Here is a 24930-nt window from a genome sequence, read left to right on the forward strand (position 1 = left end):
GTCGATGAGATTGCTCATCATCATAAGATTAAAAGAAAGAAGATCTCTGATCGGACAATCAGATAAACAATATGGGTTTACCCAGAGACGATCAGCAGAGGATGAAAAATCAAGCGATGTAGCTGAAGTGACGGCATATGCAGATGACATTCTCATACTAATAAATGCTAATAACCGCAGAGAAATAGAGGGAAGAGCAAGCACGGCACTGGAATTAGAGAAATGGAAGCAGATTTCAAAAGAAAAATCTAAACACTTACTACTAAAAGGAAAACTCATGAGACCTGCAATAATCAAGGAACCAAATCTTGTTATTAAGAAATCACCAAATATTAAATATCTTGGAGTGACTCTGGAGTCTCCACTTAAACTCAGACTACACATAAAAGAGGTATTAGGAAAAGCTAAGACAACACTTCATAACATCCTGAGTATGGGAAATCTAGCATATAAACTCCCTTTGGAAGATTCTTTAATATACTACAGAGCCAAGTTTCTTTCTGTAGTATGTTACTCTGCCTCGGCGTGGGCACATCTAACCCACCAAAGACAGATAAATAATTGACAGTTTAAGATCAACTCGATGCAATGTGTTAATGAGAATACTCGGTTCATTCCGCACCACATCAACTGCTTCTACAATTGCCATCACTGGAGTGCTTCCTTTAGACTTAGAAGTAAGGCGTTGTGCAGTCAGATACTGGTGGAAGAAGCGTCAGTATGGAAAAGTTGAAGATCTACTGGGAATACAAGTAAACTCCATCAAGGAAGCAGACCATCATTTGTGGAACCTTTGGCAAGAAGAATGGAGCCAGTTAGAAGTTTCAGCGCATAGTAGAAGATACCTCCCAGATGTGAGGGAGAGATTAAGACATCGATTCTTTAAACCAACCAAAGGGATGGTTCATCTAATCACGGGTCATGGACCCTACAAGAGTTACCTTAAAAGGTTCAATCTAGAAAAAGACGAGTTATGCCTGACTTGTGGAGTCAGGGACATGCCAGAGCATGCTGTGGTCAGCTGTAAAAAACGAGAAAGTAGTGAGATCCAAAGATTAAGGATGGGGTTACAGGAAGAAACCCTAGAACAAGATATCTGGAGACTCGGAAGTTTTAAAAAGATCAAGAAACTAACAGATGATCTCCATTTAAGAGGGATTGAACTACAAGCTCGGACTTTGAGAAACAAGAGAAGTAAATATAATCCAGACACAACAGGAAATAAGAAGAAGCAGTAGACTCAGCTCCAAAAATACAGCACCTGTAGAGCAAGAATCTGATGAACAAAGCCAACTTCAGAAAGGGGTAAGATATTACGAAAAGGGCCCAACAGCCCTGAATAGAAGAAGATTTTATATTAAGTCCCTGAGAGGAAAAGATACCCAAGAAGATTTGAGTTAATTCTTGAACATTAAGTATTAAATGTTGAGTTCTGATAAATGGACCTAAAATCAGACTTAACCGTGTCGTGAATTGCAAGGGCATGAGCCTATATCCTCAAGTTTATAAAAGAGACAATAGTGCAGTGAAGTGAAGTGATAGAACCTGATAAAATGGATTGAACAATGTTGGACCAACATTTAGAGATTGAAAACTACAAGAATAATAACATCAATTTGGAATCCCACCAGAGGACAAAGAAAAGCTAAGAGGGATGACTAAGGGAGGAAGTCAAGAAGATAGCTGAATGAAGAAGACCATTCAATGGAAACAAGAAGAAGAAGCCATGGAACTCCCAACTAGTTCAGGGTACTCCCAACCATAAGTTACTCCTGCTACTTCGGGAGTCTACAAGGTCTAAGGACCGAATTATATGTCTATAATATTTACTTCTTGTACTATCTTATCCCTCCTATATTGGGAGGTCAAAGGGTCCATGGACCCTATCATCAATCGCTGTATCAGCATTAAGTGTCGTCCATTCTCTCCCTTCACCCAGGGAGGTTTCAGGTCTAAGGACCTGACAGTATGTTTCTATATTATATATTATTATATTTTGTATATCATATCATATTTTCTCTTTAAGATATACAATTAAATTATGATGTTATATTTGCACTTATGTGGAATTTACACTTTCTAATATGGTTCCATGTAATCATATGAACCATTAAGATCTAAGGATCTAACACATAATTAAGTATCGTAAAATGGATTATCTTCTTCCACCTATCATAATCTATTATATATACACATATATTAATTCTTAAAGTTAATACAAGCCTAAATTTTTAACTAAAACAAGTAAACACACCTTGGTTAAATTCATTTTTAGATGCCAAGGTAATTTTCCCTTTCGGGTCAATCCATATGAAGTCATACAACATGGTTGCTTGACCATTTTTAAAAAAGTTTATTTTTTGTGTGGTGTGAGCCTCATATGTTGACAGTTCAGAACCACTGTTATTTTATTTTTACTATCACCGATTTGAAGATGGCGGGAATTCTTTTATCATGGCACGAGTCATTTTCTCCATTCGTAAGCATCAGCGGCAACTTTTTTATCTCAGCTCTGGTAAGTCCTACGACAATGAGACAAAATCTGTGATGTTAAGCACATTATAGGCTACAATTATAATTCTGTGTAATTTTCTAAATATTATTCCTTCATAATAAATTTTAAGGTCAAATTTGTTTATTTTAATCGCTCAAAATGACATTTTCGGACATTTTTTTTGGGGGGAAGGCAGTTTGTTTGACACTTGAATTTTTTTTTTGTGCAAGTACCTGTGTACCAATAGAGTATGCCAAAATTATTTGAAGCTTGAGACTTTTAATATTTCCTTTTCTACAGGGTCATAAACATGTACTTTTTGTTAAAAAATCCCAAGTTCAGGGTTAAATATCTCTGGTGGACAGTTGTTTAAAAATCTGAAATTTGTACACAATACAGTACTCCATGATAAGTAAATTCAGTAAAAATTTTGAGTTTGAGATTTAATTGGTTTAAGAGATACAAAACTAGTGAAAAATTCAATATTTTGTAATAAATATGATATGCCTAATTTAATTTATTAACATTTTATGTTAAAATTTTGCAAATTGTAATTTGGAATGTCAATGAACAACATTTTAATCCTGAAATGGATCTACAATAAAGTGTATATATACGAGGGCGTGTTGAAAAGTAAAGCTTCCTATGTTTTTATTTTCTTTGTTACCTTGTAAACGCATTTTGGATTTTGAGCAACCATACATTGCACTTATAAGACATTCCCACTTCTCCATTGAAGGTTTCAAACTTCTGTCGCCAAGGGATGCTGAACTATTGCAAGGAAAATGGCAGCAAGTAACCATGCAATGTCGGTGGAGTGCCTGAAGTAGCGTGCCGTGATCGAGTTTCTAACCACGCAGTAGCGGCTCGTGCCTAAAATAACAGGTGAAGAAGTATATTTATAGGCAATGAAAACAAATAGTAAGTGCCAGTGCCCCCCCCCAATTTAAAACGTCTTTTTTGTCTTCATCCGTCCATCTGGAAAATGGTGTCTGCAACAAATTACACACTAAGTCATTTACTGGGTTCATTGTAGAAACCACAGCTCAACACATGAACACAACACACGATAGGAAACGCGAAACACACACGCGGAACAAGATCTCGCGAGAACGCGAAGATTTTGCCACAAGCACTGGATGCGATGTTTTCTCCGACGAGAGAACTGCTTCATCTAGGAGGCGACACCCGTTGAAGGCCAACGCTAGGTGACGTCACCGTTGCCATGACAACCGGCTAAGTTTTCCGCAACCTAGCTGTGTTTGCTCTTGGGTTGGGACGAACTGAATACGTGCGTAGCGCCGAGCGGCGTGTTATTTGAGTATTATCGTGTGCGTTCTGCTGGGAAATAGTTAAATTTAACAAGCAAATGAAAAATGTCAATATTAATTTGAAAATTAGGTGAAAACATCTGCACTTGTTGCACTTGGCCAGCCGCCACTGAACCACAGAAAATGTGCTACAAATTGACATTCATCTGAGACTGAGGGCACTTTATGAGGATGAATGTATAGACATCAGTACTTTGCGATCTTGAGTTTATCATGCTCTTAAAGAAAACCCCCAGCTGAAGAAATCTCAGCTATGTGAGAGAATGGAGTGAAAGGCGGCGAACTGCAACTGATGGAGGTCATCGGAATCGTGTTCAGCTTGTGCCCTCAGTCTCAGATGAATGTCAATTTGTAGCACATTTTCTGTGGTTAGAAACTCGATCACGGCACGCTACCTCAGGCACTCCACCGACATTGCATGGTTACTTGCTGCCATTTTCCTTGCAATAGTTCAGCATCCCTTGGCGACAGAAGTTTGAAACCTTCAATGGAGAAGTGGGAAAGTCGTATAAGTGCAATGTATGGTTGCTCAAAATCCAAAATGCGTTTACAAGGTAACAAAGAAAATAAAAACATAGGAAGCTTTACTTTTCAACACGCCCTCGTATATATACACTTTATTGTAGATCCATTTCAGGATTAAAATGTTGTTCATTGACAGTCCAAATTACAATTTGCAAAATTTTAACATAAAATGTTAATAAATAAAATTAGGCATATCATATTTATTACAAAATATTGAATTTTTCACGAGTTTTGTATCTCTTAAACCAATTAAATCTCAAACTCAAAATTTTTACTGAAGTTACTTATCATGGAGTACTGTATTGTGTACAAATTTCAGATTTTTAAACAACTGTCCACCAGAGATATTTAACCCTGAACTTGGGATTTTTTAACAAAAAGTACATGTTTATGACCCTGTAGAAAAGGAAATATTAAAAGTCTCAAGCTTCAAATAATTTTGGCATACTCTATTGGTACACAGGTACTTGCACAAAAAAAAAATTCAAGTGTCAAACAAACTGCCTTCCCCCCAAAAAAAATGTCCGAAAATGTCATTTTGAGCGATTAAAATACACAAATGTGACCTTAAAATTTATTATGAAGGAATAATATTTAGAAAATTACACAGAAATATAATTGTAGCCTATAATGTGCTTAACATCACAGATTTTGTCTCATTGTCGTAGGACTTACCAGAGCTGAGATAAAAAAGTTGCCGCTGATGCTTAGGAATGGAGAAAATGACGCGCGCCATGATAAAAGAATTCCCGCCATCTTCAAATCGGTGATAGTAAAAATAAAATAACAGTGGTTCTGAACTGTCAACATATGAGGCTCACACCACACAAAAAATAAACTTTTTTAAAAATGGTCAAGCAACCATGTTGTATGACTTCATATGGATTGACCCTTTCACCATTACTGTTATCCTCTTCCTACAGAAATCCTACACAATCCGCTCTTGGTAAGATGAAACAGCTAGAGTAGCAAGCGGCGCTAAGTACGCCAAGAGAGAGGGTGATTAGTGTGAGTGGCGAGAGGAGGTTGGAGGACCTCGTCCCTCAGTGTCCCTATCTTGTTCTCATTTACCATTTCATCATTTTATAAATCTTAGTATAATTTTAACAAAAACATCGCATACTAAACAAGAATTACATGAATGAAAGAGTTAAAAGGAAATAATTTAATGATAGATTTATTTATTTATTTATTTATTAATGCCTTGTTTTAAATGGCGGAGGTAAGGCCGTACAAAGCCTTTTCTTCCACTCAACCATACAGTTAAAATTATACATTATTATATTATACACAAAGTACACTAAGTCATTTCACATAGGTCCACACACACACATTATACTCATACACACAAGTCTTAAAGCCCTGAATATAACACACAAAATACAAAATATATAATACACAAAATACGATATATGGAATGCAAAATTTAAAACTGTCTATACTAAGTAATTACAAAGTATTTTAAGAATTAATGCACTTGCATACGCCCTTTAGTCTGCTAGACAGGGGAAGAAGTAACGAGAATTCTGAAGAGAGTGGCGAACACGTCTGCTAAAGGAAGCGACGGAGCTTACTGTTCTAGTGCTTTCTGGCAACTGATTCCATAGTCTTACAGCCGATACGGAGAAAGAGTTGGAGAAGAAGTTTGATCTGTGGACGGGGATAGAGAGAACTGAGGAGCTGCGTGATCTGGTGTCGCGATCGTGAAATTCGTGAAGAAATTGGAAGCGAGAGAGGAGATAGGAAGGTGACTTGAGGTTGAGAACTTTGTAAAGTAAAATCAGTGTGTGCAGCAGTGGCGTACGCAAGGGGGGTTACCGGGTTTAACCCCCCCCCCCGAGCTTTTGAAATATTATGGAAAATGCTGTAGAAAAAAATAAAAATGGCTAATTTATCAGTCAAAAATCTCCGACAGTAATAATAATAATACCAATAATAATAATTTGAATTATTATTCCCATGCAGCATGAAGAAAACACAACATTCCAAACACAATCTATGTGGCTGCAAAGTTCAATTTTTCAATTTTTTTTTGCACAAAGTCGCGCAGTGACTCTCGCGGGAATTGTGAAAATTCCTTGCTTCGTCGCAGTATGGTGACCTTATTGCGAACGTTCTTCCCGGTACTGATTTCACATCCCGTTGTGAACTCTCAAGTGATGCTGAGTCTACATCCACATCATTAAATAAGTTGAAGAAGTACTTTGTGAATCACCTAGAAGTGATAAATGTGTTGGAATGTCTATAAACTTACTTTTGATCGTAAAACATAGACTCAGTGGAATTTAGCAACATGTAGGTGTAGGCTTCATCGTCATCCTGGGTGAGTTCCATAGGTAAATTTCCCCGTGCATATAGCACTGTGCCATGAAGGCACAAGTAGTGGTGTGGTGGGCCCCACACATTCTCGATCTAGGCCATTTTGCAGGTGATGTGATCAGCACCATGTTCCGGCAATTTTTATCCCCCAGGGTTGCTCTCAGGTACCCGTTGATATGAAACTGGGTGCGGAGACAAGGCTGGATAAATTCTAACCAATTCCGGGAATCGAACCCGGATCTCCCGCTCCACGAGGTTGTCAGATTAGACCACCGCGGCTCCATGAATGTGTTACATATTTTGACTATTTCAATTAATTTAATATATTTGCTTGTTTTATGGATTTTCTTCACAGTTAAAATGTCTCGCCTATCATATACAAATAACCGTTGACTAGACAATTATTTCGTAACAAAGAAACAAAAAAAAATGTAATTTTGTTCAATTGCTTCCATAAATATATTTATGTAGATCTTTACTACTTAATAATAGTAGTGATATAAGTAGTAACAGCAGCTGCATTAGTAGTATTATTAGTAGTAATTAAACTAATTAATTAATTATAAGTATTATTAATTAATTATGATGGTTATTAATTAATTAAAGTATAATAAAACAATGGTAATGTGAATTTGTAGAAAGTTTTTGAAATAACACCCCCCTTGATTAAATCCTGCGTACGCTACTGGTGTGCATCGTTCGTCTTTCTTGCATACGTAGCCACCCCAATTTGAGAAAATAAGGTGACAGGTGGTCCCAATATTTTAAATTAAAAATGTATCGTAAGCAGGCATTTTGAACACTCTGCAGACGTCTAGCTGACTCACCTGTTAAGCCGGAATACGCTACGTCACAATAATCTAAATGGCATAAAACTAGGGACTGACATAGTTTGGCCTTGATAGAGGTGGGGAGGAACTTGCCCATGCGTCTATAGAATACAGAGATGCGAAAGCTTTTCTACACGCCGAACTTGCGTGATGTGACCATGATAAATTTCCGTCTAATACAATTCCCAGATCTTTAACAGTTTGGTTAAATGGAATGCGAGTCGAATCTACAAGAATGGCAGTGGCGTAGCGTTATAGTACGCCCGGCGTTCCCAGATTTAAAATTTCAAAAATGCTTAAACGCTGTGATTATAAAGTAAAACGTGACTAATTTCATATATGTTTGACCTTCATGGCATTATAATAGCTATTTTTCGCGATCCGCTTGCAACGCTCCACTCTCAACACTCGTTCTAGCATCTCTTTTCAATGCCTTTCCCGGCCGGACGCCGAGCAGGTTCGGTGTACAGGACTCCTATATTCCTTGCTGCCTTTATGGAGGGAAAGCTTCCATTTCTACAGCACGCGCGTAAATGGGCTCTCTTACGCCAGCGTACGATAGGTCTACCGTGATTGGTTCATGTGACCCTTCCTGCCTTCTGAAGCAGACGACAGCGGCAGAATTCCTACCCGGTTCTTCGCTCTTCGCGCTCATGCCACTCGTGCTGTGTGATGCTACAATATGCAATATTGACTGACGTAACTTTACCAATCTCAAATATACTGCTTCTTAATGGCCACTGCATTGTATAATTTATCGCACGAACAGCGATGTGTATTAGAAACTAAAAGATCAACACAGTTTTTGTCAAATAAGTTGGTGAAGTCCTCGTGGTAGAAATTCAGCCTGTGGCTGCTCTACCACTTAACCCGCAAAACTATTATTTTTTTATTGTATTTTTTCGTTATTATCTAATTACTTAATATTGTGTGAATGGAAATGTTTAGCATTCATTTGAAAACTCTTAACATCGAATGGTCTCTGGAGAAAATTATTTTAAAATGTTTATCAGCATTCTCAAGATGTATTAAACAGTTTTCTGAATTACTAATCGGCACTGTTACGTCAGTAGAGTGTACGATATTTGGATCATCCACTCTGCTTTTCACAGTGCGCCGAGACGACAGAGGTCCCTGGTTCGAATCCCGGCGTGAGCACGGGTATTCTTTGTCAGTGTCCCTTCATCAATATCACTCATATTCATATTCGCAATTAACCAAAAGTGGTAGAAAAGCGAAATAAAATAAACCAAATCAATCAGTAGTTGGATCGCCCACAACAATGACGTCTACTGTTGTGCAGAGGCGCTTGTGATTCAGGTAGGTTTTTAATTACTTGCGTCACGCAGAAAGATATAAAAAAGGTATAGAACACCAGAGTTCAAAACATCTGTGGCATAGTGAGGCATCTAATTTTCTAGCTAAAACATGCAATGATGATGTTTTATTGAAAACCCAGCTTACTTCAGGCAAATAATACCTGTGGCGACTAATACCATAAATAAATTATTAAGCAAGAAAGGGCCGACTCTTCCTTCGGACTTGGCGTTCCCACCCGAAATGTCCATGCTACGCCACTGAAGAATGGAAGGCTGAATGTTAAGATCTGCGTAACGTTTCAGTTTATCGGAGGAAATCAAAATTGCTTGTGTTTTATTAGGGTTAATATACATGCCATTGTCTAGCGACCAGTTAACAATCCTCTCTATATCTTAATTAACCTTGGAAATACCATCGTTTAACATTACTGGGGGTGCAGAATAGTACAACTGTAGGTCATCGGCATACAGGTGATAACGGCTGTGTTTTAAGATACTTGGCAGGTCATTAATGTATAGAGAAAATAATAAAGGGCCGAGTACGCTTCCTTGCGGAACGCCACAGGTGATCTCAGATAGCGCCGAGCACTTGCCATCATAAACCACCCTTTGTTTACGTCCAGTTAAGTAGGATTTGACCCAGTCGGTTGCAGAGGTGGTGAAATTAAAAAAAACAGCGATTTTAGCTTGGAAATTTGAATATCATGGTCGAGTGACTGGAAAGCTTTTGTGTAGTCCAATAAAACTAAAACTGTCGCCTGTCTGCAGTCCATAGCTTGTCTGACGTCGTCGGTTATGTGAGTCATGGCGGTGCTAGTGCTGTGATTAGGTCTAAATCCCGACTGAAAAGGAGCCAGAACTTCATTTGTATGTCGGCTGATTTGGTCGTGAGCAATGTATTCTAATGCTTTCGATAGCGCGGGAAGAATACTGATAAGTCGGAAATTGTCAATTGTCAATTTATTTTACTTCACTTTTTTACGATTTTTGGCTGATCTCGAAGGCAGTCGATGAGATTGGGTGAAAATATGGTATAATTTATTTTGTAAGCGCTATATTTTTCATATTTCAACATATAGTGCTGTATCGGGACGATACTTGTCTGTCTCTATAGATCCACCAAACTTTCTGAAACCTCGGAAAATATGTAAACTGCTGGCTTCCCCATAGCTTAAACTGGCGACACTAGCGCCACTGCTCCCAAGTCAAGGTTTTAGATGCCTTGGTGGATCTATAGTGTCGTCTTTCTCTTTCCTTTCACACAGAAAATATAAATTAGTAAAGAAAACGTACGGAGAGTTACCAGTCTCTTGATTTTATATCAGGCGACTAATTGCAGTGCAGTGACGAGATCTTTAAGTCGGTCTACTTTCTGCAAATGATTTACACGTATATATGCACAGTTTTAACGCTTTGTGCAGAAGAAAATCCAAACTCATCACTACAATTTGCAGAGTAAATGCCGAAACACGCCTTCTGCAGTTATTCAACTTTGAACAATGACCGGGTCGTCTGACCAAGTCTAAATTTGGAAAGGAAAGGGGAGATTAGCCTAGGCTTGAATTTCCAAGGAAGATTTAAAGTTAAGCTGTCCTCTGTGCCCCTCCCTGGTGCATTGTTATATGCGAGCGCACTTGCAGGTACAAAACCTGGCAGGCTTCAAAGAAAAACTGGAAACAGAAGCAGCGAATTCCTACGGGGATACTTGATTTGCAGAGACCTGCCTATGATGCCAAGTGCTTCTTTCTGTTAACGGAAACTTGAGTGCACGTTCAGAAATCTAGTGCAAAAACATCTTTTTCCAAATATTCTTCACAACCAAGATAAGTTGAAATAGATATAGTCTCATTTTTTAGGGCGTGACTGGGGGAGGGGGAGCAAAAAGACAATCTTGCCCCTCCTCTGTGGCTTCTTCACATCAGGCAATACTGAAAACAGTTGAGGGTCGAGGCGGAACAACCAAGGGTGGAACTTCCATTTCTTGTCCATTTAGATTTATTAAAAGTTTACTGTTTGTTTTAAACATCATGTTCAGGGCTGATGTCTTCGTTTTACACCTCATAGAGAGGTAACAACATTCATTCTTATGTTCACGTGTGATTTTGTTTTTTAACCCCGTGCATATAGCACCGTGCCATGTAAGCACATTTAAGGGATGTGGTGGGAGGGCCCACACATTCTCGATGTCGGACATTTTGTAGATGATGTGGTCAGCACCACGCCCAGGCCGCATTTACCCCCAAGGGTTGCCCCCAGGTACCCATTCGTTTGAAGCTGGGTGAGCCCGGGAGCCGCTTTTTGCGGGGATAAGGCCGGAAAAATTCCGACCTTAGATCATCCACCACGGGAATCGAACCCGTGTCTCCGCGTGGCCGTCAGATGCCCTACCGGCTAGACTACCACGTTGTCTCGCATTCGTCTCGATTTTTTTTCCCACCTTCAACTTTTTACCTAGAGGCTCAAGCTCCACCTGCCCCCTTGGTTCGGAGTCCTTGCATCCATGGAATGTAGTTGCAGATGGAAAAAGAAGAGATTTAGAATTAGGCTGCTCTCTGCCCCCTTCCCATCGGAGTACGCTGGGTTTATTGTTTCACACCGACCGCATCTGTATGTAAAATCGATGCGGTGAATTTCTAAGGGGATAATTGAATCGGCAGGTTTAAGAAGGAATTAAGTCCAATGAGTAAATTTGTGGGAAATAAAAAAAAACAACTGTATAAGTTGTAGAGTGTTCATTTCCTTCTTACACCTTACGTTGATTTCGGGGTTATTTATCTTCCTCTAGGGACTGTTATTTATATCTTTCTTCACACTCACGTGTAGAGCGACGCTTTCCGATGATGTTGAGCACAAAAGGTCATTTTGCCAATATTTGGTCTTCATTCCCTTCTTAAACCTGTCGATTCAATTTCACCTTGCACTTGATTTGCGGAGACATGGCTGCGATTCTTATCTGCACATGGATCTTTCTGTCACGTACTTCTTGCTGCTAGTGAAACTTGAGTCTACGTTCATTTAATTAGTGCAAAAATATTTTCCCATGTTTTTTCAAAACGAAACACAAGTTCTAAAAAATATAGTCTCATTTTTGGCACGGGGCGTGGGGGGTGGGGTGCAAACAACTATTTTGCCACCCCACCGGTTCCGACGTCCCTGATTTGTCTATTCTAGCAAATGAGAAAATTGTGTTTGCTGCGGAACAGAAAGATTTTTCGTAACTGTTGAAACTCGGCAACTTCTACAAAAGTTGCTGCTAAACAAACTCGGACGCCATTGCAGTTTAAACATAGGGTGTTCCGTATAGGACACCGAATTAGAAAATTAAATAAAAATAGGGAAAAATATTGATGTATTTTTCTAATTGAAGTCAGCTACACGATGGTCAGATGTATGGCTGATATTTGAACCAGTGGCGTTCCGATAAGTTCTCCAAGAGGGTCTGTGAACTAGAGGGTGTACATGTCTTATTTTGGGTAGCCGCTCCTATATTTTATCATATTTTCACGTATCCACAGTTCTTTATTTTGTCAAATAACGATAGATAAAATTGGCCAAAGGGGGAGATTATAACCCCCGCCTCCCCACTCTTGCACGGAAAAATAATGTCCTGAATTTGTTTACGTTTGAATTCTACAGCAACCGAACATTTTTTGGTTGAAAATGTTAAAAAGAAAAAAGTCATTCCAGGGAGTAGTGGCGTACTCAAATGCAGATGATGGGTCGTCATATAATCTTATTTTGGCTCCTTTCCTAAGATATGAACATTGAATACGGGAGAAGATGGCAAAATACAGGATGGTTTGCTGAGAAAGAGTCTTAACCCCTCTTACATTCCGATGCACGCCACTGAGAGAGATGGAACATATTCTTCTGAATAAGCTTCTTAATACGATTAAGAAGGTTCAAGCAGCATGAAGAGAACAAATATTTCCGATGTACACAAGCAAACAGAACGACGTTCTTACATGATGTTGCAACTTCGAATCCTGAGGCGCCCCACTGCCCTCTATCCACCTCCGCGGAATCGATCGAATCGCGCGGCGCGCATGCGCAGACACGTTCGCCTTACCAATTCTGATCAACTCTGTCGTCCGCTGCTGTAAGATCGGCGGTGCGAACGACGTTCGATTCCAGCTCAGGATTGAAACGAGGACAGGTGGGAAAAGGAAAGCTCGCTATGCCTGCGCCAAGGTGATGGGGTAGTTCGAGAGGTCATGTGCTAAGGCTCTAACAGTCCGTCCAGCTGAAACCGTCCAATCGCACGCCACAGGCACCGAAGGGGAAATTCATACAGGTAAGAGATCTATCTACCTGTGTCTTGTAGTTTAGAAGCATGACGCGCGTGGCGCTCGGACTCGTCGCAGCTTGTCAGTTGCATTCTGGAAGCAGATTGTGTGGAAAACGCTGTCAACCGTTACGACAAGGGACAGCTGAAGGGAATATGCCCTGAATTTGTGCTTCACGGGGAAATATCACACGCGCACCTGCGAAATTTGTCGGATGTCCAGTTTGCTCTGTGTACCTTCCAGTGTTGCAAACCGTTAATAAGCAGTGCTCCCACTCTTGGTTAGAATTTAGAGCAAAATGATGTCCACATTTACACCATAAACAAACATTAATATATGCATCCAAGTTGCCAATTGTTTGAGTTCATTGCGTCACTTTTTATATCATTATGTTAATCGCGACGCCGATGTGAAATAGATGAAGGCAGTAGAGAACACTCCCTTCGACTCTTAGTTGGATGTACAAAATACCAATGCCTTCATATTTCAAGAATGTATGTGTGTGAATGTATTTAGGACATTTTTATATTTCTTATCACACTCGCTATGTTTTATACCAGCTGACCATCCAGCCGCAAGACAGGGGTAACTCGCACTACCCCTGGGTTTATAGAATGTTGCAACTGGATGAAGAAACAAACGAATTTAAACCCCTGGTTTTGTAGTGCAGCACGTTAACCACTCCCCTACAGAGGCCGACACCATTTGTTTTAGGTACATCCCATTTTGGCTGTTGTATTTGAATCTGAAGTAGGAATTTTCCACATTTTTTTTCAGCTTTCGGATATTAGGATATATATATATATAATTATATATAAAAACTTATCAAAGGAACTTGTCAATATGAAATGTAATCTACTTATCGCAAACGTAGCCCAGAACATGAACGACATTCACCTCATTGAAAGATATCGCTCAAGAAACTACTACTTAAGAGGATATACCGTTAAAGACTACGTGCTTTATAAAATGTATTTTTGTTTTTAATAGAGTTTCCTCTCAATTTGCGATTATTTGTAGTCTTACTATAAACGCGGGGCAAAAATGTAAGTTATTGCCGTTAAGTTCTGTTAAACATTTTGGAAATGGAATTCAGTTTATTCTCACACTATCACATAACATAAGAAATATTGTGTGGAGTACTGGTCACATGCAACTATAAGACAATACATTTGTGTATATAATATTTTTAAAACTTTCTTCATAACAATCACACAATATATGCTAAATTGAAAGGAATCGGATTGTTAATAGTTAACAAATTTATTGATGTAATGCCCATTCCTAATATTATCAATTTAACTAAGATTTTAAAATAAAACATAGGATGGTAATAGGTACATAAAGTTCGTTTTAAGTCTAATTGAAACTCAGATTATAGAATCGACATTGGACTTTCAATTTATAATGGGATCTATGTACGCCTTAAACAGGAATCGAACCTAGGATCCTTTGATTACTAGACGATAGTATTATACACTACGCTAAGGGAAATCCAATTTGACCAATTTAGAAGAGCCCGTTCTTTGCCTTTGAGAGTTTGGCAGTGCCTAGTTCTTCAAATTCTTTATCTAGAACATACAAAAGGATTCTGCCCCTCTAGGGCACAACTATAGGACACAAAATTCAAATAATTTTGTTCGCCTAAAAGATTGATTGATTGATTTTATTTTACTTCGCGTTTTGTGCCTCTTGGCTAATTTGCGAAGATGGGGATGAGTGATGAAATTGATGAATGGACATTCACAAACAATTATGCCCGAGCGGGAATCGAACCTGGGACCCCTGGCGTCGCAGCGCGATGTGCTAACCACTCAGCCACAGGGTCCGAGTTCGCCTATAAGAATCATAGTTTGGTGAACTGAGCGAATGTACTAAAAATATACATAGCTTTAGTGATATTTTCGTGAGGTTGGAAACCCGACGTCCGTATTGATTACCTGGACCGCTAGATGCATGTAGGGTAGACAGGTAGCTGCTCCCGATGTCTGATGGGGATTTCGAAATGCAGACTTTATCGTTTTACCTTGCGGATAAAAAAGGGGCATATTTGGATATTTGACCGTTCGATTTCTCTTGAACGGCATGATTAAGCATTTAGGAGTGTTACCTATTCATGAGGTTCGGAATGATAACGTAATATTTGCAAAAGTTCGATCTCTGCATGTTTTATGAGCTTGCTTCGAAGCGAACACGTGTCGCCGGCCGTAAAGTAAAGGGGTGGGCCAGTACACGCGTGGAACATTCAGTGAGGTAAGCGCATTGAAGCGATAGTCTCTTCTTGGCTCCGAACGAACTGACCAAGGCTGCATACTTTTCGGCAGGGAAATCTTTGATGACGAGCATTAATGGACACGGATTATTTTTCTGTTGTATATGTTATAGTTCAGAAATTGTATACTATATTCTTTCAATTCAATTTTCGGTACATTTGTCTACGTTAAATTATAACCTAACCTAATACAGTGTTCCTATTATGTCCATAAGTGTTTCTTTTGCTTTCCCAGAAAACAGACGGTCTGAAATGAGGTAGTCCGTATAATACTAAACTACCTAATTTTCTCTGATGGGGATAAAAAGATCCCTGACAGGGATACGAATAATTTTCTTTTGACGGGATAAAATGTTTTGTGGGAGGCAAATCCCCGGCACCCCTCCCCCGTTAATTCGCACACTGGGCACGGGTAAGCTAAGGTTAAAACAGATAGAAGAACGAGACATACAAGTGTTATCTGAACCAATGACAATTGAATAACAATTAGATCAACAGGTGGCGTTGATGGTTCCTAATACACTGAAGAGACAATTGAACGTCACGTAAAATCACAGACTTTTGAAAATTTTCCGAGTTTGTCCTTTACCATTCATCCCAGTCTTTGTTGGAAAATCACTTAGCTGGTGAGTATTGAACAAAATTGGTTTACCTACCTGAACACGACCTACATAATCAAATGCGTGTAGAATACAATGCAAATGAACAAAATATTTTGGTCATAAAACTGATGTGTGCTGCGCTGCAATATTTGCCTTTCAGGAACGTTTTTAATCTGTGTGCGTACGTTGAGCAGAGTTTTCACTTTCAAAGTTTTCATAAGAAGTTGTTAGATGAATATGCACGCACACTATACGCTTACCGTAAACTTTACAATATTCCACCGTTAAAACTTAAGTTTGCCTGTTCGAAGTTCAAACACTGGACAATAATGTAAGGGAAGAAACAATACGAACGATTTCGACCACCGTTCACAGAACCGCACCAAAATTTTTCTTCTCGCCCATTCGGCCAGAACACGTTCAGTCAGCTCTCAATAAAATAAAATCCACTGCTGTGGGAATAGACGAAATCTCTGTTCTAATGATTAAAAAAATTCTCCCGTACGTTCTCGTTCCTATAACAGGCATTTTTAATTTCTCCCTGTCCTTCGGCATATTCCCGTCGATTTGGAAACTCGCTAAGGTTCGCCCTCTGCCGAAAACAAACAAAGTTCTCAGCCTCGGCGACCACCGGCCGATAAGTATTCTTCCGGCTCTGTCCAAAGCTCTCGAACACGTTGTCAGTAACCAAACGCGTAATTTCTTATCACGAAACAATCTAATGAATCCCCTCCAATCGGGATTCCGGCGCAACCATAGCACCTGCACAGCGCTCATCAACGTGACGGACGACATAAGACACGCCATGGACATTAAAGAAGTAACTATTCTTGTACTTCTGGACTTTAGTAAAGCTTTTCAGACTATTGACCACGACATCCTGCTATCCAAGCTATCCTTCCTGTACAACTTCTCTGACCCAACCGTAGCTTGGTTCCGTTCGTATATTAATGAACGCCAACAATGCGTCTTCAACTCTGGTGAGAAATCGTCGTGGCGATCAATCAGCGCCGGTGTCCCCCAGGGAACCGTCCTCGGTCCACTCCTCTTCTCTCTGTACATTAACAATATTCCTGACGCACTCGAACACTGCAAATATCACATCTATGCAGATGATGTTCAGCTGTATTTGTCATTTCCTCCAAAGAATATTGAAAATTCAATTCGCGATATAAATTATGATCTGAACAAAATCAGTACTTGGTCAGCTAATCATGGGCTACTAATTAATCCTTCTAAAACCCAAACTATTATTATAGGTTCACAAAAAATGCTTTCAGCATTTGAAATTTCTTCCCTCCCGCCCATAATGGTCTTAGGGAAAGCTATTAAATTAAGTAAAACAGCCAAAAATCTGGGCGTAATGTTTAATCAGCATCTCTCATGGTCAGATCACGTAAATTTAACTAGTAAAAGAGCCTTCGCTGCATTACACGCTCTTGTTCGGCTTAAACATTTTCTACCCGTTAGCATTAAAATCAAACTGGTGCAAGCACTTGTTTTTCCACACTTCGATTACTGCGATTCTGTCTATTCCGAATTACCAGATGATCTCGCTCAACGTCTTCAACGAGTACAAAACACCTGCGTCCGCTTTATTTTCGATCTGAAATATAGGGACCATTTATCCGTTTTCTTTACAAAGCTAAATTGGCTCAAATTAATTGATCGGCGAAAGGTACACAACCTCACCCTTCTCTATAGGGCAATCAGTTCAAAGGAACCGGCTTATCTCTCGAGCAGATTCTCAATGCTTTCCGAATCACACAGCCTTGACACCAGATCGCGAGGGAGAACTCAACTACTCATCCCCCTTCATAACTCAAATTTTTATTCAAAATCTTTCACCGTTTCTACTTCTCGTCTTTGGAACTCACTGCCCCTCGAAATCCGAAACTCATCTTCAGTATATGTCTTTAAGACGCAATTAAAACATTTTTTATTGGGCACAAATAGTTAGCACATTATATTTTAGTGATAAATTGCATACAGTTAAGCGCAGAACAACACTGAAAATCCTTATTCAACTTAATATTTCAAATCCCTGACTACTGTCATGAATATCTGATTGTGTGTGTGTGTGTATGTGTGTGTTTTGTTGTATGTTCGTGTGTATAGGTTAGGATTTTATTCCCATATGTATTTTTTTTCTTATCATTTTTTTCTGTAATTTTTTCTTTGTAATTTTATATTTCTCTTTTTATATTTTAAAATTTACCTTTCTATGTAATGGTTTAAATGTTGTTGTAAACATGGTTAAGTGGTAGAAAAGGCTACAAAGCCTTAACTTCGCCATGATAAACAAGACGCAATAAATAAATAAAATAAATAAATAAACTTACAGACACGTGATGCTACTGTTTATGTTTAAATTTGAATATTTTTATCGTGCATAAAGATAGATGTTGATTATAAACAGTTGCGTGAGTTCCTTGTGTCTTTTGATCAATTATTATATCATACATCAGACCCCGGATTTTTATGTAATATCAAAGTACAAAAATATGTACATAAATATGTAATTTTCTCGCACTCTTTTTAAAATAAAGCGTTCATCACGTTTATTCAACCGTCTCTCTTTTGGTTTTCTCGGCACATTCTGTGTTGAACCTTCCTCTCTAAATTTGTTTACTATGTATTGAACTGAGGAGTGTGATTTATTGACAGTTTGTCCAATTTTTCTTAACGAATAACCTCTAATGGCCAAATTTATAATAACATCCTTCAGATCGGAACTACGTTCCTTCACCTTTCCCATTTCGAACACGCTGATAGATAGACGATAGGCCTACAACAATACCTACGCCAGCATTCCGCTTGACGGGGAGCGCGCCTACATGTTCAAACTTGTTACGAAGTTGCAAACTGCCCGAATAGCGGTGGCGCTGTATGCGAGGAAGATTGAAACTCTTGCCTGTACGAATAACAATGTTGCATGAAACAGCGTGTTTTTCTCTTTTCACACAAATTATATGCTGTGTTTATACACTTTGAACATACATTTTTATTGACATTTGTTGGTGAAACCTTCATTAACATTAATTTCCAAGTACATATGAAAATGATTTCCGAATTTACTAGTAGATATGACATTTTTCCTCGGAAATTCTGTGTACGAATAACAATGTTACATACTGTAACAATCGAGTATCCAAACAATTTCAAGAATTCTGCTAGATATTTATTTTATATGAACATATTCAACATAATTTTAAGGACGTAAGATGTTCAAATTAAAATTTATATCAAATATATAAACTCAAAAAAACACAACAACGTGTATCCTACATATTTAAGAAACCAATTTTGTCAACTATTAATTACTTTTCGTATCGCAAATAATTGTATAATATGTAAATATGTACGAGAGCTCTTTCTAACTTTCGAAGCAAATTATAAAGAGAAGCATCTACAGAAAGAACAATCCAATGAAAATACATAGCTACTCTTGTACTTTTTGTACAAAAGTAGTTATTGTGTAACTCGCTACGTGTACAGAAAGTAGCTTTCTTGTCCACCGGTGCCAAGTTTCTAGGTACTTTGCCTAAATCTAAAAGCGAAACGAAAAGGGGAGCATCTTTCGATAAATAAGTTCCTTTTTTTATCAGCCTGTCTTTCGACTTGGCAGTCAATTTCAGCTGACTGTAAGCACTGAGAATCTATTGATCAGAAAATATGACATCACGTGAGCTACAAATTTTCTTAATCGTGTTTCAGTGATGGAAAATATAGGGAAAGATACCGAAATCTGTTGTTTTATGTAAAGTAAATTAGCAAATATGTAAAAATATGTAACCTAAAACATATGCGAAATCATGTCAGTTCGTTGATATTTTCCTGTTCAAGGTACGTATGTATCTAGAGAGGAATACTCGTAGAATATGTAATTACATACAAATCCGAGCTCTAATCATCACTCACCCTCAACGTCGCGATTAGCCAAAAATGGCAGAGAATCGACGCTAAATAGCAAAATTAAACAATTACATGTAAAAATTAAACAAATAGTAATTTATTGTTGATACTCCCATACTAAATGTGTGGTAGAACAGGAAATATGAAAAATCACCAGCTGTAAAACAATGAATATTTGGACGAAACCGGGAATTTTCCTCCCGTGTGCGAGGAAGGAAACTAATGATTCGTTATGTAGTTTTGGTATTTGAACGTTTTCTTGTAATTAGACTTACTGTTGTATAGCAATAATGATGATGATTTATAATAATCAGAAATAATGAATTTTCTTTCAAATGACTGGATGTTGAGTGTATCAGAATCCAGCACCAGATCGATTACTCTCAAAGAAAAAGTTTAATTTGCGGACGATATACATATATGTAGACCTCCCCCACTCATGCATATGCTGTCGCCGTAGAACACAAACTATAAAAGCGCGCAGAGGGCATCAAGGCGATCAACTTTTTTCAAGCTTGAGGGCTCGATTTGATGCTAGAAGCTCACGAAAAAAATGACATTTTATCCTGTGCATAAGCAACCAAGCACTATATAGTCAGAGCGGCCACTGATATAGACTCAGTCTAGCGAGCCTGACATATACGCTCCTGTATAGACTACTTAATTTTTTGCGTTGGGTAACTCACTAAGGGGCAGAAACAGTGCCGGATCTACAAATTTTGGGCCCTCTCGCAAAACGTTACCAAAGGCCCCTTCTATACAAAATACAGGTACTTGTGAAAGGACATGGCAAAGCTCTTGATATTATTCAGTTTCTTCAGTGTGTATGTGCGTTTGTGTGTGTGTGCACATACACATGCTTATATAAATATACAGGGTGTTTCTAAAGGTCGTTTACAACGCTTGGGAGGTGATTCCTCGCACGAAAACAAGCAAAAATTGTGAGTTCCATTTTTACGACTGAGGCTTCGTTTCCGTTTGTTGTGTGTGTGTGTGGGGGGGGAGTTGGTATTACGTAATTGTCTCGTGTAAAAATACACGTTGTCGCAATCATCTGATATTGTGTTTTTCTTTCCCTCCTCCTGGTGGAGTAATGTGTCTCTCGTATGCCACATGACATGATTCGTTCATTCCTCGCGTGTAATTGGGGTATGCAACCGTGCTCAACTTTTCGGATTTTGTGTTCCGTGCTCATGTTTTGATGTTTGAGGTCGGGATGTGTTGTCTTTAACGCATTTCTCATTGTCACGGTCCTTCTTGCTGCGTTACATGCCCTTTCCATGCATTGTTCTTGCTGGAAATTCCCAATTCCTTTGAGGACTCCATTGCGCATGCGTGCCGTGAACTTTTCATAGTGACGTCCGGACTGAGCACATACGATTCCTTGATGATTCCCTTGGGACCGCCTCTCTATCAGTGATGGTATTCGTCCCAGTTAGGTGTGACGTTCACTTTGTCACCTTTTGCGAGGCTCCACTCTAGGAAACGAAGCCTCAGTCGTAAAAATGGAACTCACACTTTTTGCTTGTTTTCGTGTGAGGAATCACCTCCCAAGCGTTGTAAATGACATTTAGAAACGCCCTGTATATATACATACATACCTTTGGGAAATTTTAAAATTTTGTTTTGGTTAGCATCGCTCTTCTGCCACTTTTAACTAATCGCGACGACGAGGATGATGATAGGATGGCATTGAGGAAGGGACACTCACATAGAACAGCCATGTCCAATCTCGGATTCGAAACCGGTACCCCTGTCGTAGTACGCTGTTTCACTTGCGGTTAGAAAAGAAATTAATGTTCAGTTAGTGAGTTATTAACCGAGAACTACTGTAGCTATCTTAGTCAACTTAAAATGAACAACAAATCACTTCACCTTTGTGGTCTTTTCTTCTTTGCTCTGCGGTGCTGGACAAATTACTATATTCATTGTTATACATGCACATATTTGAGTATGTGAAGGGCATGGCAAGGGCCTCCTTAAAGGCTTGCTCGTCCCCCCCAGCACTGCCGGGTTTTGCGGTTTATAGTTCCAGAAATGACAAAGACCAAGAATTTCTTTCAAGAATTTTTAAAGGATTTATACTTGATTGAAGCAAGTGAATTCCGCTGGTGGCTATTTATAACATATTCGTGAAAACATTTAATAATGCTTTTTTCCAAATCTTCACGTTTCTCTGAGAATTTTTGTATTTTCCCATCAAATGCCAGGGGAAAGCGGTCGTTCAGTGTTAAATATAATGTTAATATAGTGTTAATAATTAAAACTGCCCTCAGAAATTCAGCGTCGGATAGCAGACTTTCTAGTTTTAGTTTTCATCCTTCACAGCGGATGCTGATGTTCTACAAGAAATTAACTTTGAGTCTCTCATTTTTTCCAGTGGCGGCGATTGGGTCTCAAAGTCGGCACGGCCAAAACAAGGGACAGCCTAGGGGCCCAGATTTCATAATTCTAACTGTAAAAATGCTACTTTTTTGTAATACAAGTAACGTTATCAACAGTTACATTTACAGTTACTTTACGACACTTAAATTCTTAACTTGAAAATTTGTAACCTGAGGGAGTGCTACATTAGGCAACTCTTGTATCCAACCATGAGTCTTCTCTCTGGATGCTAAGGTGAAAGGATTTACGTGAAATCGCCTAAGACGAGAAAACCAGTCTTCGTTGCATGCTCTATTTTGAACATCCACGCTTTGTTGCAAAATTCCAAGGTACATAGAGATTAGGTAAAGCCATCCGAAGATTGCCGATCTTGCACGAACGCGTGACGTCACCGGAGAAACAGTGAGCTCGGCTGAAGCAGACGGCCCCTAGCATTTGTATGGGAGATTCAGAGAGCGAAAGTATTATTACTATTCGGAGGGGGAAAGTAATAATTGTCATCCTCCAAGATGGTATTGAGGCATCCTTTTAATGATTAGTACCATAATTGAAAACGCGCTACTTTTAAAAGGGGGCAAAGTACATGTGAAAAAATGTATTTTGAAAATCCATATTCCTGAAACTTTCTGACCGATGCGCTACAAAGAAAGTTGCGTGTTCTCCTTTAGAATTTCGTCATTTTACATATCGTAATATAATTTTAACAAAAACGTGGCATGCTAAAGAAGAATTAAAGAGTTTTAAAAATAATTGATTAATAGACTTAGTTTATTTTACTCCCTTACATTGGAAGCCTGGAGAGAACAAAACAGGGGTTCCTTCGTAACACGATTTCTTGAAAACCATTTTATACATTTGAATCAACTTTGTGATAAATTGATTAGAAAGGATGAATCTTCACAGTAAAAGTTGCCACTTTTTCCCTGCTACTATATTTTAGAAGATATTCGTTGTCAGATATCTCAATATTTGCATAAGGAACCAGTCTTTTCCGTGCCGATCGTTTCGACGATGACGTCATGCATCCACGGACAACTGCGCATACGATCTGCGCCACCGAACGAGCTCCCCTGGCATAATTCGTTATACTTCAATGTTTTGTATGGAGTGCTTCATTCAGCCAAAGATCAGTGATCGGTTAGTTCGTATGAACTATCCAGCCTGATCATTACCAGTGCGTAGTTAGAGATCGGTTAGTTCATTGAACTCTGCAGCCTAATTATTGCTTATTTTTGTGGGAGCAGGAAAAGGTTTGTTATCCATTGCTTCATTCATTTGGGAGGTGGTAGTCGAGCGAGAAATAAGCCATTGTTGAGATTCGAATGGAAGAGAAAGGAACGGTGTAAGTGAAATTGATGTCGCCACACAGAAAGAACCGTGTTCGGCATACGGACCATATCTCGAATTAAAATCATCCAAGCAAAGTCGACACCTTATTCCAACATCTGTTAGTTGTAATATTATAAATGTATGAACACTTATTATATTATGTACCACAAACATAAATGAAACATATATTTATTTTATTACTTGGGTCATTCAAAAATGATTTGCACTACATTTTGTCCTTCACACTAACAATGTATTTTAAACAAAGTGAGTACACGTTATGTTAGAGTTATCTCCCACCAATGTCTGTGCACTTTTGTCATCGTTCCGGCGGTATTCGTGTTGCCGCAGTTGGTCAACCGACTGAAGCTCGTCGTTGGAGGCAAACTTCTCGCTGTGCACTGCCGCTTTCATTGCGTCCAACAGAGCATTGTTGTTACGTGCAAGGTCTGGCGAATATAGAGCATGAGGCAGCACGGTGTACTCTATATAATCCAAAGTGGCAATGGTGTGGCGACTGACATGTGCTCGCGCATGAAGTCCGACATCCAGCGAAACACGGTTCTTCGACTTGATGCTGTGTTCCCACACATGGCTGCTAAGCTCATGTGGATGTCCGAACCAGACACTCATTCCCTCCAAAGAAACCACACTGTCCATCGTTGCCCATGATTATGCGCTTTCGTGTTTTCTCGGTTTGACCACAAACGCGCCCGCACAGGTCCGCGAATGACGCAGCACTGTTCTTCCTGTGCGATGCAGCAACATCAACTGGTGGCAATGGGCCTGGTCAAAGCAAACTATTATAGGTGGCAGCACCCCTGTTGCGTCTCCACGCTTTTGATCGGCAATTGTTCTCCCATTTAAATACATGGGGAATTTGATGCCGAACGTGCTGCTATTAGCCTACATTAAATTGCAAGTTTTATATCATCTTAACCTCAGAAATTATGTCTGAACATGATAGTTGAATAATCAGTGATGTAAGAGTAAGACTTTTGAAAGGACGATCGTCAACTACAGAAAATATATCGGAATTCAAAAAAGCTTTAAAATTTGCACAGCACTTTTTTACGTCACTTGCAATTTTCACAATTTATTTTCACGACTTACAATTAATGATCAATGATTGTGTGTAATTTGTTTGAAAGAAAATTTTCAGCAGAAAGTAACTGCAAAAGTAATGTACAGTAATTTTTCACATACCAACTGAGTTAATTTTTAAGGTGTGTATAACTTGTAGTCATGGACACTTCTGAGTTGTAACTACCCTTTTGACTTGACATTCAATGAATAGAAGCGTTCGTGATTGTACTGATACCA

General features: G+C 38.9%; 1 protein-coding gene across 1 annotated transcript in view; it reads left to right on the forward strand.

Annotated features, from left to right (window-relative positions):
• The first annotated feature begins 12926 nt into the window (after positions 1 to 12926).
• The window catches only part of LOC145978244 (forkhead box protein J1.2-like), a 46940-nt gene continuing 34936 nt past the window's right edge, over positions 12927 to 24930 (forward strand). The window contains exon 1 of the mRNA XM_083110727.1: positions 12927 to 13112. The gene's annotated coding sequence lies outside the window, so the exon portion shown is untranslated. The remainder of the gene's footprint in view (positions 13113 to 24930) is intronic.

This window comes from Lepisma saccharinum, chromosome 24 (genome assembly GCF_977018435.1).
Source record: "Lepisma saccharinum chromosome 24, izLepSacc3.1, whole genome shotgun sequence".
Taxonomy (NCBI): domain Eukaryota; kingdom Metazoa; phylum Arthropoda; class Insecta; order Zygentoma; family Lepismatidae; genus Lepisma; species Lepisma saccharinum.